We start from the raw sequence: 20593 nt of genomic DNA on the forward strand, positions 1-20593 counted from the left end.
CGTAAGGATACGTGGTCCCTGTCCTTTGTTGACTTCTGCAAATACAAGCTCTGACCTCTTGCTCCTACTTTATTCCTCACTTTAGAAGCCCTACTCCCTCCCATTCCCTCCGCTGTTTTCCACTTTATGTGCCCAAGACATCCCTCTTCTCCACTCGATCCATTAGTACAGACTAATTTTCTCAATCTCCTTGCACTTTGAACTGCTTTTTGCTCTGCCTCCCTCCGATGCATTTTACATAACGCTGGTCCCTCCACAGTCACCTCTGCCTCTGTCATCAGCAGAGTCCCTGGCCTGAGGTTGGCTTTGAACTAACACCTGGGGAAGTGGGCCATATGTGGAGAACAAGTGGAGGGAGAGTTTCCAGCAGCAACGAGACAGGCAAAGCTTCCTGTGGGAAGCCAGGTATATGGAAGGGAACAGGAGGAGTCTGGACCCGAGGAAGAGCCAAGAAGGCTGGCGACGTCAATGAGTCCTGGATATTTCCCTCACCAGTTTGCACATCAGCTGCTTGAAGCAAACCTATTTAGACACTGCAGATTAGGAGGACACGTGTAGAGGGCAATAATAATGATAGTGACCTTCTACTCAAAAAGTATTAGTCTCTACAGCAATTGCCCCACAGACCTACTTCTCTCCTCGATGAAGCCCGTTCTAATGAGCGCATGTGACAAAAAAAATAAAATGGATGAAACAAGAAAGTGCTTTGGTCGACATTCTGCACCCCTCAAAAATGAGCGAGAGACATAATGGTTGTACCCAGGTTCGTTTCTATAAGTGATGATTGGGTCTCTTGGAATGACCTCAGGCAGGCTCTCATTGAGCATGCTTAGGTAATTATCCTGGCACTTCTGCATGCTGTGAGCAACTGCAGTCTTCCTAGTTCACTGATTAGTTCAGTGAGATACATATTTATGGTAATGAGGCACTGCCTGCCTGCATTGTAATGTAATATTCAGTGGCTTTGCAACATTCAGCAGGTACACTTTAACACATGCATACACACACATGCGTGTGTGCATGCACACTCACACATGCACGCATGCACACACACACAGATTTGGCAAGGGCCAGGAAAAAAATACCCATTGGGAATCATTACTTACTTCAGCTGTCAATGTCACAGGGAACATTTCCCCTAAAAGTTTTTTGACATCCTAATGTCTATGTCAGGAAAAAGCTAACCTTCACCTGATGATGTCCCCAGTGTCTATTTCTGGATATCGTCAGTAAAAAAAGAATCCATCGTATGAATGCTAGAAAAGGCTAATATACTCCTAGAAATAAAAAAAAAAAATACAGAGTTCAATATGAGAGGAAGAAACCTTATTTCCAAAAGCTCTGAGGATCAACTCAATCTTCCTTCATCTCTTTTGAAATCCTTGGCTTGAATTGCTAGTCTCTGATTTAAAACTCACCCCCTCACCACAGTGTCCTACATGACAAGTCCCACAATCTGCCTTTAATGTTCCTTCACCCAAAGCCACTCTGACCGAATAACTTTGCAACAGACCCAGAAGTTAACATGTTTGGCATCTTTGGGACTAAGGAGAAAGAGGGCTCTGAAAGGCAGTGCTTCTCAGAGATATACTCTGCAGCAGACTCCTCTTTTTTATGCCAGATGCACCCCGCACTCTTGATCTTAGAGAAAAACAGGGAGGCTCAGGTACGTGGACTGAGGTCAAATCCAAGACTTTAAATTCTACCAGTAGCGCATGCAGATCCTAAAGCACTGGTTTCTTAGGTTTACAGCAAGAAACACTAATATGGCTGCCACTTTACTAGATCCAGATTCCAGATAGCTTTAATATGTGTCCTCACCTCTGAGCTTACTTAGTCCTTTTATGAAAGTGAAAGGCCTTCCTTGTCCCCTTACCTACATACAAGATACAACCCTTCCCCAAAGAACTTATCAGATAAATAGACAAGACAGAAAACACAGAGAGATGGAAAGGTGAAAAACCATACCCAGAATCACAAGAAGTTTGTGGCAGAGCTGGGGTGTGAATGAAGTCCCAATTCAGAGCCTTGACCCCTAAAGGTCTCCAGTAAGTTTTAATGACCCATTGCACTAGATACAACTTGTTAATACTACCAGCATACCTGAGCAGTGCACAGTACCATGTGGTAGGAGACAGAGAGGCCATACAGGAGACCCTAGGAATAATCAGGTTGTAGATGAAAGCTTAGTCTAATTTAATCAATAAAGTTTATCATACTGCACTCAATACCAGAGTTTCGAAGCACCTTCCAGAGGCCATAACTACCATCTGTTGCATATTGTCTGTTCTTTCACCCTTTCTTCTGGGGGAGAAGCATGCACAGTGGAGCAATGCAGTATTTTGTTTCAGTAGAATTTGTTGATAGTCATGGTATGTATATTATGCTTTTCTGAGAAGAGGCAAGGTCAGTGTTCCCTGTACTTGGATTGAAAGGTTTATAATGGCTGAGATTCTGCTGTTACTGGAATGCATTACAATAAAGTCAAGAGTGTAAATTTGATGTCATGCATCATGTGTAAACTTTTATTTGGGCCCCCTGAGAGAACAAACTGTTCCGAACAGAAGTGCATTTCCAACTTAGTAGGCCAGACTTTGAATCATCATTCCCATCTCACTGCCCCTTTTAGAGCTGCACTGTGAAGGGGAAATTTAGGCCATTTCCATGCAAGTGACAGATTACATTGATTTCATCCATCTACTTAGACACCTAGCTATGCATTTAGGAGCCTAGCTTTAGACACCAAGTTTTTTGCAAATCTCAGCATTAGATGTTTAAATACCCTCAGTTGTGTTCGCTGTTACATACGACAACGTTTGAACTGAAAAATCTATCCAATCTCCATAAATAATTATGATTTTACCACAGCAAACTCAAACACTTACAGACAGGATCTTCATCAGTTACTGACTTCACATAATGTCTGAGAATAAGCAACATATTATTCCTGAAGGTCTTCCTAGTTGAGGCTACCTCCTCATCTCAGGTTGCTAGGAGAAAAGCTATAAATAATTTGTTGTTAGATGTAGATGCAGTAATAAATATGTTTGTGTCACACTGCCATGAATTTTAAAAATGCAATCCTATTATTGTTTTGTGGTTCTCAATAACCTATGATTTCAATCTGCTTGAAAGTGGTTTATAAATGGCTGACATTTTCCATAGTCATCCATCTGCCTTTAAGATGGCTTCATATCTGACAGTTTAGATTTCATTTGTTTCGTTCATCTGTGAGGCACTGCTAAATCAGGGCCTAGAAGGGCCATATTTCTTAAGGCCTTTTCTGTTTTTTACTCACCCCTGATGACTGACAACCAAAGAAACGACACAGAAAATGTATCCTGTAATGGTCATGAATATTCTGTCAATAACCGACAAGACAACTTCTGGAGTAAGAGCTTATTGGCACTTGTACACGTGATGGGGGGTTTAGTCCTTAGGGTTGCATTCTAGGCCCCCTAAATTCAAATGATGAGTTTCTATTTGAAATCCACCATTTCAATTTAAGAGTTTCCATCATGGTTACAGCAAGGGGCCCAATCCTCTTTTTAAAATTTTTTTTTTGACAGAACCTGCCCAGAGTTGGGTGTGAATCGCAGGAGGGCTGAGTGGCCCGTGAGCTGCAGGGGGGGGAACCCGGTTCATCCCTCCATGGCATCAGCACCCCCTAGGCCTACTCAGGTGGGCTATCAGTGGGCCTGGTGCTGTCCCAGCTCAGAAGCAGCACCTGGCCTGATCCAACTCCTCCCCGACCCTGAGCTGGGGCAGCACCCAGCCCGCTCGGGCAGCCCCTGGGGGCATTGCTGCCATGGAGGGAAGGATCAGGGGTCCCACAGCTCAGGAGCCACTCAGCCTGCCAGCAGCTCACCCTTTGGCCATGGGAGAATTGGGCAGGCTTCGCCAAAAAAAAAAAAATCAGGCCCCTCACCACATCTGCCTTGAACAAGATGTCTGCTGAAGGCAGAAGTGGTGAGGGGCCTGAGACTTTTCCTCTTAGGAGCCTGCCCACCTCTCCCAGAACTGGGGGTTGGAGGGCAACCTGACTCAAAGCTGCAATGCATCATTGCAAACTAAACTAGATTAGGATGTAGTTCAGTTTGCAACCATGCAAACTCATTTAAACCCCCCTGAACTCCTGCACTTGTAGAGTGTGATGCCATTAAGCCACACAAAGTGACATTTTTATCACATGTACGTGGTAATGACATGTATAAGGGCCCTAAAGATGCACATTTCTCAAGAACTTGGAGTCTTCTGGTTTTGCTGATAAGAACTTCCTCTTTACAGGCCAGCTCCAAATCCTACTGAAGAAATCGATATGCTTTATACCAATTGCCATGAATTTGGGGTCAGATCTTATATGATAAAGACTTTAAATACTTTTCCAGCTGCTCCAGCTGCCCCTTCAATGTCAAACCAACCTCTTATTTTTAACTTTGCTCATTTCCTTAGTCCTAACATTGAGGGCCAAATTCTATTTCACCTTTACACACGTAAGTGCAACCCATACATTCAGCCATAATGTAAGTGCCATTTTAAGTACTTGCATAGATTTTAGATAACTATCCTTGTCCTTCTAAATACTCAGAAAGCACTGCTATGGCTGAATCTGGCTGTAGCAGAATGGGAATAGGTGAATATAAGTTCCAGAAAGTGTGGCCAGAGACAAACTACAACTAGCAACTCTTTGGAGAGTGGGTTAATTCTTGGTGCAGCTCCATTGATATCATTGCTGTGCATCTTGGACTATTAACTTTCAGGTCAGTAGCACAGAGCTTTATTTTATTTTATTTTATTTTTGCCACTGTTAGAAAAATAAAGTAGGCAATTATGCAATATTTATTAAAAGATAAATAGTGTGAATTTGTTTCTCTCCCCTCCACACGCCTGCAAAAAATGGAGAGTCAAATTGCCCCCTCAGTGATATCATAGCAACCATAATCAGTGTGTCATGGGCATAACTGAAAGCACATTAAGCATTTTAATATACATTTCTTGTGTTGCTCTCCTGCTATTACTTTTTGACTTGCAATACATTTCCCAACTGAGTCGCTAATGTTTTTGGCCAAATCTAGTTTTATGTTAATTGGAATTTTTACCAGTGATTAGCATTTTCTCTCATAGGTCAACCATGAAGCATAAAACAAAGTACAGTGGCAACAGGGCATGATGATGAGAAGATGGAATGGCAGCAGTGCACAAAGGAAATAAAAGCAGTTTCGCCGCTTGTTTTCCGACAAGATTGTTAATAACAGGTTTTCCCACATGAAACTGATGCAAATTGTCTTGATCAGAAAATGAATTTGTGTCGAGGATACTTTCCCTTTTAATATATTCTGTGCGCCTGTTTTCAAGCACAGCACAATTAGTTGCGTTGCGTAAAATCTTTGTCAGGTTAAAAATGAACGTGTTATACTGCAGCCATAACCTTTTAAGGCAAACTCTTCTTCACTGGGAATTTTAAATGAATATAGGATTTTAGCTGCTGCTCTGTTTTCAGTCACCCTCAGGATGTTATTCACCAGGCGGAAAGCCATGCAAAGACTGACTGGCTTCTTAATACAGTCAAGGAGGTCTGCTGAACATAGCTCCTTGCAGGTTTTGGGTCTAATTTGATCATTAATTCAGTGTAAAGCTTCTTTTCCTTCCTATACGCATATATGTGATTTATTGTAAATTTGTCAGAAGACGAATGCTGCGCTTGTCAGCTAGAAAAGGAAGAAAACAAAAACCAGCAAATACATAATGCTCTCCATTTAAAAGTGTGGCAACTCACAGTATGGGAGCAATTCTGATGCCATGAAAATCATTTGACTACAATGGTAACCACTGTACAGCAAGGAGGTTTCCATTTTGTATAGTGATTTTCACAGCATGGGGTTCGCGTTTCCTTGAAAGTTCCCTGCACTAGTAGCTAGATGACACCGAGTATGGGAGAAAAAGGTATTTAATTGCAAATGAATTACCCCTACAAACAATAGAAAATAGCTATTATTCCCATGTGAGCCATTAGAGATTATCCATTTCTGACGTAACCCAAGAAGGCAGATTTATTTGTAAGGTGTATCACTAGTGGAAGACAACCTGAAAATATTGAGTCAGAATGTATTGTCTCATCCTCTGCTATAAGGGCAGCTTTCACAATACTGCCTTACAATTCAGCAAACATATTTATACCTAAGCTCTGCATGTTCCCCGCGGGTTACCAGAAGAAACTGTTACTGGTTTCTAGATTTGAAAACTTAAAAGAAAACACATCTTAACAACAACACCAATAATAATAATGAGGAAATCTCTTCTTATATTGATGCTACTCATATCTCAACATAATGCTGTTACCAGAAAATGAAATCCACCAGGACACTGTGTGGATCTAATTTAAATTGCAATCACTCACTCATGACAATGGAGGGTTTCTTGACAACAGTCTTGTGTACTTACTGCTTTCCTCTGATTTTTTCCTCCTTCCTATGTAATGAAAGATTAGCTTTTCTAGCTTCATGGAGTTTTTTCAAATGCTTGCATTTCCTGATAAGTCAAGTCCATTAAGCTTCCGGCATTTCTTATTTGATAAGAGATACAAGGGATTACTTAAGAAAACCAAGGAAAATTTAATGATTTAACCACAAAACTACATTAAAAAAAACAAATTAAGAGTATAAACTGAGCTTCATTCACACCACACTGAGCCAGATCCTGCAGTTCTTATTCATTCCTTACTAATCTAGGGAATTTTACCTGTGTCAAGAGAGAAAACAAAACCCTCATCAAAAAATAGTTTGCCAGGTTTTCCAAGATTCATTTAGAAATTCTGGTGCAAAGATAATCTTCCATTATTATCAATGTGAGCTGCAATCTTCAGTGGTACATGGAATAAAATATTAAAAGGATTTTTACTTTCACCAGAAAAAAGCAAACTTGGCTTGCCTAGGTATTTTAACTACCTAGGTAAGACACCTTTAACAACTGGGAGTTACATACAGTGAATAGAAAATTCACTTTTGCCTTGCATCTGCACTGCATTCATATTTGCATTGTGTTTCTTCAGTCGTGATTTTAATTCAACTTCCTAACCATCTTTCTAAATAAATTTCCCTTTTTTGAAACAGCTTAAATATATATTTTTTAAAGGGACAGGGGGTAAATAAAAGCAACATGCATATTCCTTTGGAGCTATTATGATCTCAGAGGAGGTATATGAGAAACTGTTATAGTACAACTTTTCAGCTGAGATCTCAGTGGAGCAAAGTGTACATAATCTTAATAGAAGAGTCTAAAACATTCTATTAAATAGCATAATATTACAATTTATCGGGTCATCATCTTGTTTCAATAGCTGGTGTTAATGGAAATGTTTGAATCAAAGCTTTCAGGGGAACTGAATCGCTGATGAGATGAGAATTAGTTCTGAACATGAGCAGAAGCGACTTTATTTGGTTTGGGCTTTATTGCTTTTCTTGTTTAGCTTTTATACTCTAAGGAATAAAAGGCCTTCCAAATTTTTTTCCCAATTTTCCCTCTTTAGATCCCTATTTCTCTGTATTAATGCCTTCACCTTACACCATTGTTCTGAAATATCAAGTGACTATTCTGAGGCAATCTAGCTGACATCCACGCAGTTTGAAGATGAAATCTTTTACCAATGGAAATGTTACTTGAATAGTTGGAGAAGAAGAATTGCCATACGTTGGCTGGATCCCTGCTCAATCTCCCCCTTCTATTGTGAACTGGAAGATGAAATATTTTCAGTGACTGGTTTATCTGAAAGTGTTCTCTCCCTGTACAGCATGCACATGCACACTGTCTATTTCCGCAAGTCGACTGCACTTAGGTATACGCTCTCAAGCAAAGAGGTGTCCTAATAAGGAATTGAGTCGCTTGTGTAGTGTTTTTCTTCCTCTTAAGACACTGACCCTGTAAGCTTGTGGGTAGATACTAGAAAGGGATAGAGAATGGCATGGGGCTTGGCTCTACACACATGATTGGCCAAAGGTTTGGCAGTACAGAAGTCCAGCAGTAAACTCTTACATCCCAAGAGCACAGAGGCAGATGAAAGGGTGTTGAAGGACCTGATTTTGAGGTACATTAGATTCTAAAAACCTTCTACTGTCTTCAAAGGAAGCTGGGGGAACTCAGTTCCTATATAGGATTGTGCCACACCATTGTATCTTTGCACTCCAAGCCACATTCAGCAAGGGGATCAGCACCTTCTGCCAAATGCTAAGGACCTTCTCTGCCATGGTTAATGAGAACGGATGCCCTTGCAGAAGGCACTGAAAACTTTCCAAGGTCTGGCCCAGCAATAATCAACCATCAGGTACACTGGGAAGGGCACATGTGATATTTCCACAGTAAAGTAATAAGAGTTTGTATTAGCAATGGATTTTTTAGCGTAAAAATGACACCAAAGCCATGGTCTGCAGTTTATCACAGCCTGCAGCTGACTTCCTCCCTGAAGCCCAAAGACCTTCTTGTCAGAATAGATTGTGCACCCTTTGCCTCACACTGCATCTTTAAGCAACAGATGAACCATGCAATAGCAGAGACTCACATCCTGCCACTGGCAAAACTTTGGCTATAGGAACTGGAAGGAAAACGCAGTAGTAGCTTTTGTTGTCTGCTGTTGTTTACACAAAGTTCTACCCCTATTCTTTCCTCCTGTACAAAATAATGGAAAAATAGTCTCTAGAGACACTTTTACACATGCTCCATGGGTGGGGGGGGGCAGTGTCTTGTGTATCAGTGTCCCCGTGCATCAAATGGTGGCAGGGGCACTTGGAATGAAGCTCACTCAGTGACCTTTAGGTGAAGTGCCCCACCACCATTTTGAACCACAGGGATGGTGATATACAAGACATGAGTGCTGCTGGAGCGAGGTAATTACCACGCTTCTGGATACTCAATTAACTGAGTCTGCTCTGATGCGCTGTAATTACAGAGCTGGAGCAGACTCTGCACTCACATACAGGCACCCTAGGAAAGGAGACGTCTAGACATACCGATATCTATATTGGTACCAATTGATATGTCTAGACATACCAACCCACTTACTAACTTAGCCAGATTTGGATGTTCTCTCTTGGCTGGAGCTGGGTGGGGGGGCTGGCAGGGGTCCCCCCATGGTCCCCTTCCCCCTCCCCCACCCCCTACTTACCAGTTTGGAATTGGCTGCAGCTTCCTGCTGCAGCCACCGGGGACTGCCCGAATCATCAGTTCTCTGAATCTTTTCCCAAGATTCGGAGAGCTTTGAATCGATTTGGAACTTTAAATTGGTCCCTTGATTCAATTCGGATTTGGAAATTCAGCCACTGAATTGGGCCAAATCTCCTCTGAATCAATTCACCACCTGAAGCTTCGCACAGCCCTACTATAGACATATTAAATATGGTCAATAGCACTATAATGACAGAACAGACCATTAAAGCTATCAACAAAGCAATCCAACAGCGAGAGTGCCAGAGAGCAATCCTGCTCTTTCTCTGTCTCGCCACAGCACTCACACACGCTGTTCACCCACTGACAGCCCCAGGCTCTTACTCCATAAGGGTATTGGTTCCTGAGACTCTCACCTTCTGCACCCAATACACACTCCAGACCACGTGCCTCATAGACAGGATTGCTCCCCTGGGCCCTCATCCAAACTGTGTTCGAGCTCTAGACTTACACAACTCTCTGTCAGTCCCTCACCATCAAGACTCACACTGCTCCAACCACACAGGGATCAGGGAAGAGATTGACCTCTCAGGTCTGCACTCGTTCACCCGTCTTCATCTGTCAACCCCACGCACACAGAGAGCACAGATCAGAGAGCTTAGATCTATCCAAACTGGCCCCCTTTATCCACAAAGGCGGGTATACCTTACCCTCAGACGTAAGGATTTCAGCAACTCCAAAACCATCCAGCTTTGAGTACTCTGAGCATGTTCAAACTATCAAAAAGGCCAGGTGACACACTGCCTTGTGGCCCCAATACCCCCAATGCCCGCACGGCTCCCTACTAAATTTCAAGTCTCTGCACAAAAACATGCAATTGCTAATGCTTATAATAATATAAGAATCTAAGAATCTAAAAATATTCTATAATAAGAATATTTTGAACACAGTAAGATATTTTCTCTCCATAATCTTATTCAAGAAAAACAGCTGAAATATTTTTTTCTTAAGTTTCAACTAAAAATGACAGAGAAAGCAAATATATGGCACCCAATGGCCACATCCAGACGAGCACAGCTGTATGATGTGGGGCCGCAGACACATCTGCAGCACCACATACCACACGTTTCGTTGTTATCTGCATTGCAAGGGAGCAGCATGGAGGGCTTTTTGACCCCTGTATATTTGACTTTTTGTGGATTTTTTTGACCTGGGGTCAAAAAGCCAAAGAAAAAAAGTGGAGCTATGTGCTGCCCAAAGCCGAAGCCTGGCCAGCTGAAGCTACACTCCACTGCCAGCCAGGCTCCGCATGGTGGGATTGCTGCTGCTGCAGCACTGGGAGGCCCCTAGGTAAGGCTGCTGTGGCCAGCCCACTGCTGGCCCCAGTCTCCCCGAGCCCACCCGGGATAACTTGCCATGTGCCAGCATATGCATGGCATGGGCATTCCCCACGGACAACTAGCAGTGACAGAAGTTGCGCCGCTGCTAGTTGTCCTTGGGGAACCAAACATACACGCACGTCTGGACATGGCCCATGAGGCCTGGGGAATTTCAGCCCCAAGTGGCTGAAGCTTGGAAAAGATATAAGCACCAAAAAAGGATTTTACAATGATAAATATTAGGCAACCTTAAACTTAAGCTCCTTTATGAGCATCAGCTTGTTTCCTGACTTTGGAACAGGATATCTTTTTATTTGCAATTCGTTCTTTGGGCACGAGCTTTTGATGAGTTAAATTTGCAATACAGATAAAGAACATGACATATTGACCCATGCATGATTTTTAATGGCATTATATACATAGAACCTTTATATTTTTGCATGTCTTTCTATGATCAATACTTAGCCTCACCCTTTAGAACATACTAGTTAAATATGCACAGTTAAATATGCACTGTTGGTCATTTTTCTTTGACTCTACTAACTAATCACTAGGACAGCTCCAGGTCACAATCCATAAAGCCACTATCTTATCCTCCTTCACATCCCCTTCACAATTCCCCTGTCCTATAAAGCATACAGGATACTACAACCTGAACATGACTGGCAAGTTTGAGAACTGCTATTGTTACTATTGACTAGCTAAGAATTGTGTGCACATTACCATATTCATTACCCTGTCTCCCACACCTTCATTTGACCTGCCTCATTGTCTAATGCACGTGTTTTTTCTTGTCTGATATATCACAGCTCTTTGAAGTGAGGAATATAATTTATTACACAAGTGTATGGAACCTAGCACAGTCTGCTCCAAACCGTTTGAGCTGTAGTAGTAATAGTAGTAGTACTGTATCTTATATAAAAACAAGTAAACTATATTATTCCTCAGAGACATAACAAAATATGTTATATCAGGAGGATAGGCACAAAACTGACAGCCAGCCATCTGTTATGAAATGAAGACAGCTTACCCACAGAGGATACAATTTACTTTAATGTCTTAAGTCAAGGGTTCAAAGGGTCCCACGTAGACTCATTGCAACCTACTGAATTTCACCTGGAATGCAAGGTTATTTAGTACTACAGCTAAATCCTGCAGCCCTTAATTTGCATCATCAGCTCTGCTTTTGTTCTGTTCTTACTTTGTATGGAAGACAGTGGGAGTCAGGCTCAGTAAAACTTAGCAGACATCAGAATTTGGCTCATAGGGCTTGCTCTCCTCTATTTCCTCTGCTGCCTACTTTTTGCCAGCAGCATTTAAAAAAAGGAGAAGAAGAAAGATTTCTGATTATTTTGGTGCTAGGAGGGCATTTGGCAAAGAAAGGAGCCATCGGCTGCTGAAGACATCACCCTGTAGAAATGAAAGCCATGCTCCCCCACTTTCACAATTACAGCATATGCCCTTTGAGCTTTTCCTTCTATGCCCCGTTATTCTCCTTTTATTTAGCTGAAGTTATTTAAAAGACGAATCTCTGTTTAAGCAGCTGCTGCCACAATGAGGTAGCCCAAGCAGCTCTTTTAATTAAATATTTGCTGCTGTGCGGGTTTTTCCCCCCTCCCATCTTTCTTATGGACAGCATTTGTTCTTGTGAAGATAGCAGATCTGTTCAGCATCCTCTGTCTTTGGAACCTGCGAGGTCTTTTAGAGCAAAGCAATGAAATGGCATGATGTGTCCATTAAAATTAATATGAGGTGGGATGTGTTATTTGTTACCAGAGGAACTTACAGACAAAGGGAAGAAAACAAACTCCTGCCTGGATTTAAAGATAAATGTCACTTACATAATTAAGCCCAGCAATTATTATTACAAATAATGTCCGCTGCATCTGAAAGAGACACGGCGCTTTACAACCTGAGGAAGACATGGTATGTCCTCCCAGTAACTTGCAATATATTATGAAACAGATAAACAATGACAGTATAATATGCAGAGACAAAGCAGTTCAGGAGACAGGATGGTGTGGAGATGAATGTCAAGATGAAAATGCAACAGGAGAGGAAGAACTCCTGGGAGAAGTGGATCTCAAGTGTGGTTGGGCTCTTGGCAGTGACAAAGCTGAGATAGCACAGTCACTCAGCACACAGTCTTCCTATGTATGCATTCAAAATTAGAGACAAAAATAGGTTTGTACTGTTTTATATTCTGACTAGCCCTGCAGACCTAATGCAGGGTGACTGAGTCGTGGATGCTATTCTATCACAAGGGCAAAATAAGTCGTGAATGCTATTCTATCACTGTATTGCAGTCAACGATACCTGTGGGGTACCAGTAAGGGCAACTGGGATGACTAGAAGCCAAATAGGTCTGGAAAGCCCTCATTTCCACTGATGTCATGTGAGGAGCAAAGCATCCATCACGAACCCCGTTTGAGTACGCAGGTGTGCCATCCTTTTGGCTCGTAAAATGATTGGTTATGTAAATTATTGAGAGATATTGTTGAAAGGAGGAATCAGAGAGTGGGAAGAGTGGGATGAAAATGGTTGAAGTGAGAGACCATTCTGCGCCAGTGAAGTAGGATGGATGAATGCACAGTTGAGAACTGGAAAAGGAGATGAAGGAAGAGAGGACCGGGGAAAAGAATCAAGAGGGAGCACAAGAGGAAATGAGAACAGAGACCAAGGAGGTCGCTGCTCCTTGTAGTGCTTTAAACAGCTGTAATTAGATGTGGAGAGGCAGGAAGTTCCTGAACAGATGCAAAGAGAGGACTGAAGTAGTCAAAATGGCTAGAAATGCAGATGTTTAGCAGCATGGTTTTGCATAGACAGAGCAGCAGTTGGTGAGAAGCAGCGGGGCCATAGCAGTGAGTCATTTAAAAAAGAAATGGAATAATCCCCCACAAAGAACAGCAGTATTTCTGGGTCAAAGAGAAGAAGAGCTCATTCAAGTATTTATTCATTAGACTTTTTATGCTTCCCTTTCCAATGAAGGCCCAGGGCGCAGCTTACAATAAGAGGAAAACTGCCTCAAAAACAGGTAAAATATTACAATGAGATATAAAACAAAAAACCTTTCTCAACAATTCCTGATTTAACCTTTCTTGGTCTACACAAGCCTACATGGAAGTCTTACAATGCTCCTAGAAAATGGGCAGACTTGGGCTCTGCTGGGCATCAAGGGAGAAGGAGTTTCAAAGTAGAGGGGCAACTACTGAGAATGAATGCCCATGTGTTTTTGCCACAGAAAGTAGGCACACAACCAAGAGGTTTCTCCTGACAAACGTTAGGGAGGCGGATGGGGCACAAAAGGTGAAGGCACTCATTTTTAATTCAACCGAGCCCTAGACACAGAATTGAGCTCTCCAAATTTAGGCGTATTTTGGAGAGTTAGTTCAGTAAGGCTGCATTGTGCCATGCAAGGATTCATTTAGAAGGAGAATATGTGAAAAATAACATCTGCTCAAATATACTTAGTGACACTAATTAGAAGAGAAGTTTCTGTTCCCAGTTATTCCAGACTTACGTAAATCCAACTCCCATCATTTCAAAGTGGAAGCTCCTGATTGACAGGAGCATGACTGGAAGCAGCTTCTGATCTAGTGCATCCATGGGAAATGTACCTATTTCATGACTGTATTTGTAGCTGAGAGAAGCAGCAGGCAGTTGAATTTAACCCTGTCTGTTAAGAGAGAACAGGGAAGAAGTAACAGCTATGCAGCTCTGACAACAGGCAGGGTTTTTCCTGCAAACCTGAACATATAAGTGGGTCCTATGTTGCCTCCAAGATGGTACTATGGCATCACACTCATTCCTCCATATCAAACACTTACCATTCTCTCCAATAACTGTTATTAGCTGTAAGCTCAGAATTTGGAAAGAAGACGGACAATGTGGGCAATGAAAGTCACACCACCTCTGTGTCCACATATTCTTTGTATGCACCCTGTTTGCTTAACATGAAATACGAACGACAATTTCGACGCACTTTTCAACCGTTTGGGTCCAATGAACTGGCCATATTCACAACGATGCTACGGCAGCCAAATTGCTTAAAAGATGGACTTAAAAAACCCATGATGAGGGATCACGTCACTGAGAAATGAAATGCAAATCTCATAATAATATCATAATTGGCTATGATAGCCCAGAGCAATGCTTCACAAGGCAGGACAATGAGCAAACAAGACTGAAATGAATCCATGTTGGAGGTTAGTCGTTGCTCAGGGATTGGCCATCCTACTCGCCCAGTGCCATGGATTCTGAGATTTTAAAAAAGGTCAGGACATCGGTCAAAAAAGTTTTATCAGACAGACCTGCCTTGGCCTACAAGTCTCTGAGAAGAGTGTCGGGGACAGCAGTGACATACAAGGAGGAATGCCATCACCACAAAGCCCCTTCACGCAACATTTGGGTTTCTCTTCAGAGGTTTCCCATCTAGGTACCAAACATGCCCAAGGCTACTCAGCTTCTGAGAACTGACAGGATCACAGCATGACGTGGTATGGCTGCAAGCCTGCATACTATCCATTTGAACAGGTTTTCCAGTGAATGTTTTACTAATCCTAAAGCACAAAAAAGGCTCAAAATGTATGTCAATCATACTCTCCCCCTGCCGTCCTCCTCCCAGCCTTGTTGGGAGGACTGCTATTCAGACTGCTGACACACTGATTTTAACACTGTCAGGGTCTGAAGAAAGAGAATTAAATTATGTGTATGAAACAATCGCTGCTACAAACCACAGAATCAGCGTGAGATAGGATAAATGCTTATATATAAACCTCAGTAAATGTCGGGGGGGAAACACTGTCATAAAGCTTCATATTTTTCTAAAGTTAATATTTTAACTACCTAGCAGTCTTCTTCCATAACCACTTTCTTTAAGCACAAAGATCCATGCAGTATCACTCCAAGACTACTTGGTAAAGTCAAGTAAAAATCTGCTTTAATTACATGCCCAGCCGATTTCCACAACATTATTGAATTAATGCATAGCCCAGTAAATTACATAACACTTAATCTGCAATTGTTTCCTTGAGGTACAGCAATCTAGTTAGATTACAGTAATGACACTGCGCATCGTTGTGTGATGCAAACCTGTAGAGCAACTGCGCTTCACTGAAGATAGTCGCTGTGCTGTCTATTCATTTTTCTTCACCAAAGGAAGCTAGGAGCATGAATGCATTTTCATATTTTATTTTGTCTTTCAAAACCAGGACATGTTTCACAATGCCGATTTCAGAACCTGCTAATCTGGGAAAACTTTTCCTTTGCAAAAGTAAACACAATTCAAATGAATGATAAAAAAAAAAAAGAAGCAGGTTACTCACGTCGCATAATTTGCACAAGATAGCACTTCAGGTTTTCATCAGCGCAACAGTAATTATGAGTCCTAAATCGAAATGGGCGGCTCGAAACACTTAAAGGTTAAATTTATAAGCTTAACGGGGAGATACAGCATCCCTGCTGAGAAGTACTACATGGCCAGCCAGCAGGAGTGAGATTCTTTTTGAAGACATATGTTACTAAAGCTATTGGTTTGGCACAAAGCTCATTAAGTTCCCTGACAATCATTTTGACAAACCAGAAGCCAAAAGCCACTGCATGCTCTTCATTTGCTGTTGCAAAATTAAGGAGAAAGACCGAGTTCAGAAGGTTTCAGATGCAAAAAATGCTCCTTTTAAAAGTAACGCTGTTAATAGCTACCTGAATATCCGCTCAAGAGGCCCTGCAATTATTCATATATTTGATTGGATTTATGAGCCACACACTATAAAGGAAGAGGTTGCATTTATATATGGATCATTTGGTATTGGGCTATGTGATTTTCTACAAATCCCAACTGTTTTGTTAAAAGACAAAAAAAAAAAAAAGACAAAAAACAAAAAAGCAGTTAATACAATTTAAAGTGCTTTTGGGCATTTGAAGTTGGCTGGCTATTATGTACCATATAGAAAAAAGATGGAAAAAAATAAAATATAAGACAGAAATATTGAACCAGATTATCTCCTCCACTAGAGGTGCCATTGGCACAGAAGGGCGACAAGCGCCAGGGCCCCCGGATTCAGAGGTCTTGCCCATACTTCTCATCCTGAAGCTGCCACCAAGCAACACGTTGCACCTACTCATTGCCCCTCGGTATACGCCAAAGTGTAGCGTGAAGGCATGGGACGATTTTAAAGTGAATCTGAGTTTGCGCAAGAATACGGGCCTGAAATCGGTGCTCAGGACCTTCTAAACCAATTACTCTGTCAAATTCCCCACTGTTGCAGGGATCTCGAATGAGGTTTGGATAGTATCAGTTCTCTGCGATATTTATTTTCATTTTGTTTTGCTTCTTTGAATTGCTTTAAATTTATACAGAGATGGGACTGGAGTGGAATGAGGAATCTCCAGCACCACAGCCATCTGCTGAAAGGGGTATAAACAATCTGTGTTGAAACCAAATACATTGGAAATCATACTAAGGCTGACACAGCCCACCCCCATAAATAAGTAGAAAATCTATGTCTGTCATATTCAAAACCTTTAGCTAACTGTAGACTCTGGACTGTTTTGCTCTGATCATATTATCTGATCCTCTGAAGCATCCGTTTCAAATCAAGATGTCCAATCGCCACTGAATAAAGGTGGCCTTCTTTAAAATCAGTTCTCAACAAAGAAAAATGAAGAAGTGAAAATAAAATGAGTGTTTCATCCTCCAGGGGGGAAATCCATCAAGAAATTGTGTGGACCTGTCTCACTCTATTAGAATAAAATACTGCATTGATCACAAGGCAAACGGGGGATATGTAGCATAAAGCAGTACAGAAAGGGCACTGATACCCTGCAGTACAATAGTACAGTACGGTTTATGCTAGATCCATTAAGATAAAACATGCAAGTAATGAAACATGCAAATGGAGTGCACAAAGAGTCTTTTGGAGAGTGTTTACTACTTGGTGATGGGTCTTGATAATGGGCGACTACTGTCAGGACCAGGAAGGTGAAGGAGGTATTGGGACTCTAATCTAATCATTAAATCCAGTGATTCTTCGGCAGGGTCAAGGAGGTTCCCCAAGACTAGTACAAAGCCATGAACATTTGATTGTGTTCTAAGGTCTCAGCTCAGCACGGCAAGTCACAAGACACGTGGTACATGCATGGCAGAAGGCGCGATTGTGGGATCACATATTAATCCCACAATTGTGTGACTCATCCCTTATGGCCAGTGCAAGGAGATCCAGATCCTGGGCTTCCCTGCACTAACAAGAAGCTCCCACAGCTGGGAGCCTCCCAGCTGCAGGGTTGCCCCACATACCCCCATGGCTGGGAGATGCGGCCGACTCCACATGCTCCCAGGGCTGGGAGATTGCAGCTGTCAGGACTAAGGTGGGCCCGGACCCTGGGAAGCACAGTTGTGGGGAAGCAGCATGCGCAGCTGCAGGCCCTGCTATAGATGCAAGTTAAAGCTCAATAGCAACCAGCTATAAAGTTAGTACATACTTTTAAGGTCCACCTTTATAGTTGGTTGGAATGTTTTATGGCATGACAGGTACTTTGCAAGCATAGCTGATCTCAAGGGAATTGCACAATCAAGCAGTTAACTGTGAGATACCTGTAATGCCTAGAGGTGGCCTTCGATGGAACAGATCCTTCCCCGTTTCAATCACAAGCTGAACACATACTGCTTCCGTGAGAAGGCCCTGAATGACTCCGTCCAGTCTGCCATATCCCCTAATGTGTGAAGCAAGGGCATTCCTTAAAAGACTCAAGGGATTTAGAAATCCTGCTCGTGTTAAAATTAACAATAATTTCAGTATCTCGGTGTCCATCTCCTACAGATAAATATCAATGTCTGAGCTATTCCCTCCCCCCCACTTTTTTTCTTTGCTTTTGCCCCCTTCATACTATGAGTAAACAGATCAAAAGAGCCAAATGGCCTCACCAGCACTTATCCAGCTCAGCTTTATGCTCATTACACCCTATAAATATTAGTTACATTAAAGAAATTACTAACTTTCTCCCCTTCCCAAAATAGAAGCTGCGAAAAAAGAAAGCCAGTGTTCAAGAAAGGGGTGTTAAGAGCCTATCCAGTTTCTCCAATAATTGAAATCTATTCAGTAAACCTTAGCTATCTTAGGCATTTGTGCGGTCCCCGCTTCTAAATTAGTTGAACACCTCACACCTCTGAACACTTCAGAGCAGGCCTGCGAGATACAGAAGTGCTATTATTCCTTTTGTACCGCTCTAGGTGACTTTTATAAGGTCTCACAGGAACTTGGAGGTGGAAATGGGATTTCAGAATCACAGGCCACAGCAGACCATCCCCTCTTTCTTCTTTTCCACCAAGCAGAAATTTATAAAATGACTTTCTCCGAGCTCTCCATCACTCAATTATTTTGGGTGCTTTGGTGCTTCAATAACTAGAAAAGCTAAATACTGGCAACTGGTCTCAGGAATGAATAGCAGCAAGAGCCCATCTTTCCCACGAGTGAAATGCCGGAGCAGTATGCAGTAAGCTGTTTTAAGTTAATCTTTGCACATTCAAGTTAATCTTATTTCACATTTCACACAGTGTTTAGCAGTGACACCACATCAGGAGGATAGTTTAGCAACACAACATACACTGACCTCCCGCTAAAATCAAAGGAGTGAAAGAGGGCTCTGCTGGCAAGAGTAGGTGCAAAACAGGGCATGGCTTTTGCTGACTCTTAAGACGAGGCTGGGCATCACACTTCATTATTGCTAAAGAAAGGTTAATTCCCTTCAGAAATGATGATCCTAGGAATACTTTTCCAGCTTTAAAGAAAAACTAACAGCTAAGAGAAATGCAAAAGATGCTAAATTTTGTCCGGCCTTCTGCCTTTGCAACCATGTGGCAGCGGGGTACGAGTTAGGGTAAAATGTGGTCCTGGAAGTGTCTTCTTAGGGCATAAAATCTATTCCAAATGTTAAGTGATACACTCGGTGTGCAACTTTTCTCTGGTATCTGAATACAGAATGGTATTTATGGTACACCCCCTTATAGTAAGCACCGTTTTTTCCTTTAACCTATTTTCTTTTGGCTCATGTGCTACCTGGCTTCATAAATAAGATAGCACTGTTATGCTTAGAAAACCTGGAATCACTGTTGCTCTCTGGAAAACATGCATGTATTAAGAAAAAGCCCTCAAGCCCAACTTGTTTATAACTGAGTTATGAAAGTCCTCTTAGATCTCACTCAGGCAATACTCTGACAAGCTTTAGCGGGGGAGTGACTAAGAAAGGACTGTCTTCATGTTGGGAAATACAAATCTAGCATTGGGAAAGAACTGTGGCTATAAAATATACTTAACCAGATGGTGTGCGGTACGTAATTATGAGACTCATTTAATTTGGAAAGTGCAGCAAATCCAACTAAATCCAAGTTAAATAAAACAGAATATATATATATATATATATGTGTGTGTGTGTGTGTGCGTGTGTGTGTGTGTGTGTATTTTTTCCTAATTACTACAGTTAGACGACTAACAGTCCAGTCCAGATTGATATAATATGTAAAGTCATTATCAGTTCTGCGAGTTCACCTCCAAGCTATGAGAAAGTATTAGTATCACAAACCTATGGGGAGAAGTGGACACGCCGGAGGGCAGGGAACAGCTGCAAGCAGACCTGGACAGGTTACACAAGTGGGCAGAAAACAACAGAATGCAGTTCAACAAGGAGAAATGCAAAGTGCTGCACCTAGGGAGGAAAAATGTCCAGCATACCTACAGCCTAGGGAATGACCTGCTGGGTGGCACGGAAGTGGAAAGGGATCTCGGAGTCCTAGTGGACTCCAAGATGAACATGAGTCGGCAGTGTGACAAAGCCATCAGAAAAGCCAATGGCACTTTATCGTGCATCAGCAGATGCATGACGAATAGGTCCAAGGAGGTGATACTTCCCCTCTATCGGGCGCTGGTCAGACCGCAGTTGGAGTACTGCGTGCAATTCTGGGCGCCGCACTTCAAGAGGGATGTGGATAACCTGAAGAGGGTCCAGAGAAGGGCCACTCGCATGGTTAAGGGCCTGCAGACCAAGCCCTACGAGGAGAGACTAGAGAA

General features: G+C 42.2%; 1 protein-coding gene across 13 annotated transcripts in view; it reads right to left on the reverse strand.

Annotated features, from left to right (window-relative positions):
* Nucleotides 1-20593, reverse strand: part of CHL1 (cell adhesion molecule L1 like) — a 190384-nt gene that overhangs the window by 87510 nt on the left and 82281 nt on the right. Inside the window, exon 2 of one of the 13 annotated variants that reach the window (XM_025197972.1) lies at nucleotides 18124-18242. The exons of 11 other annotated variants lie outside the window; for them this stretch is intronic. The gene's annotated coding sequence lies outside the window, so the exon portion shown is untranslated. Of the gene's footprint in view, nucleotides 1-6441; nucleotides 6535-18123; nucleotides 18243-20593 lie in introns of those variants that run through there. One more of the 13 variants, XM_025197973.1, reaches the window with a different exon arrangement.

This window comes from Alligator sinensis, unplaced genomic scaffold (assembly GCF_000455745.1).
Source record: "Alligator sinensis unplaced genomic scaffold, ASM45574v1 scaffold121_1, whole genome shotgun sequence".
In the NCBI taxonomy this organism is placed as follows: domain Eukaryota; kingdom Metazoa; phylum Chordata; order Crocodylia; family Alligatoridae; genus Alligator; species Alligator sinensis.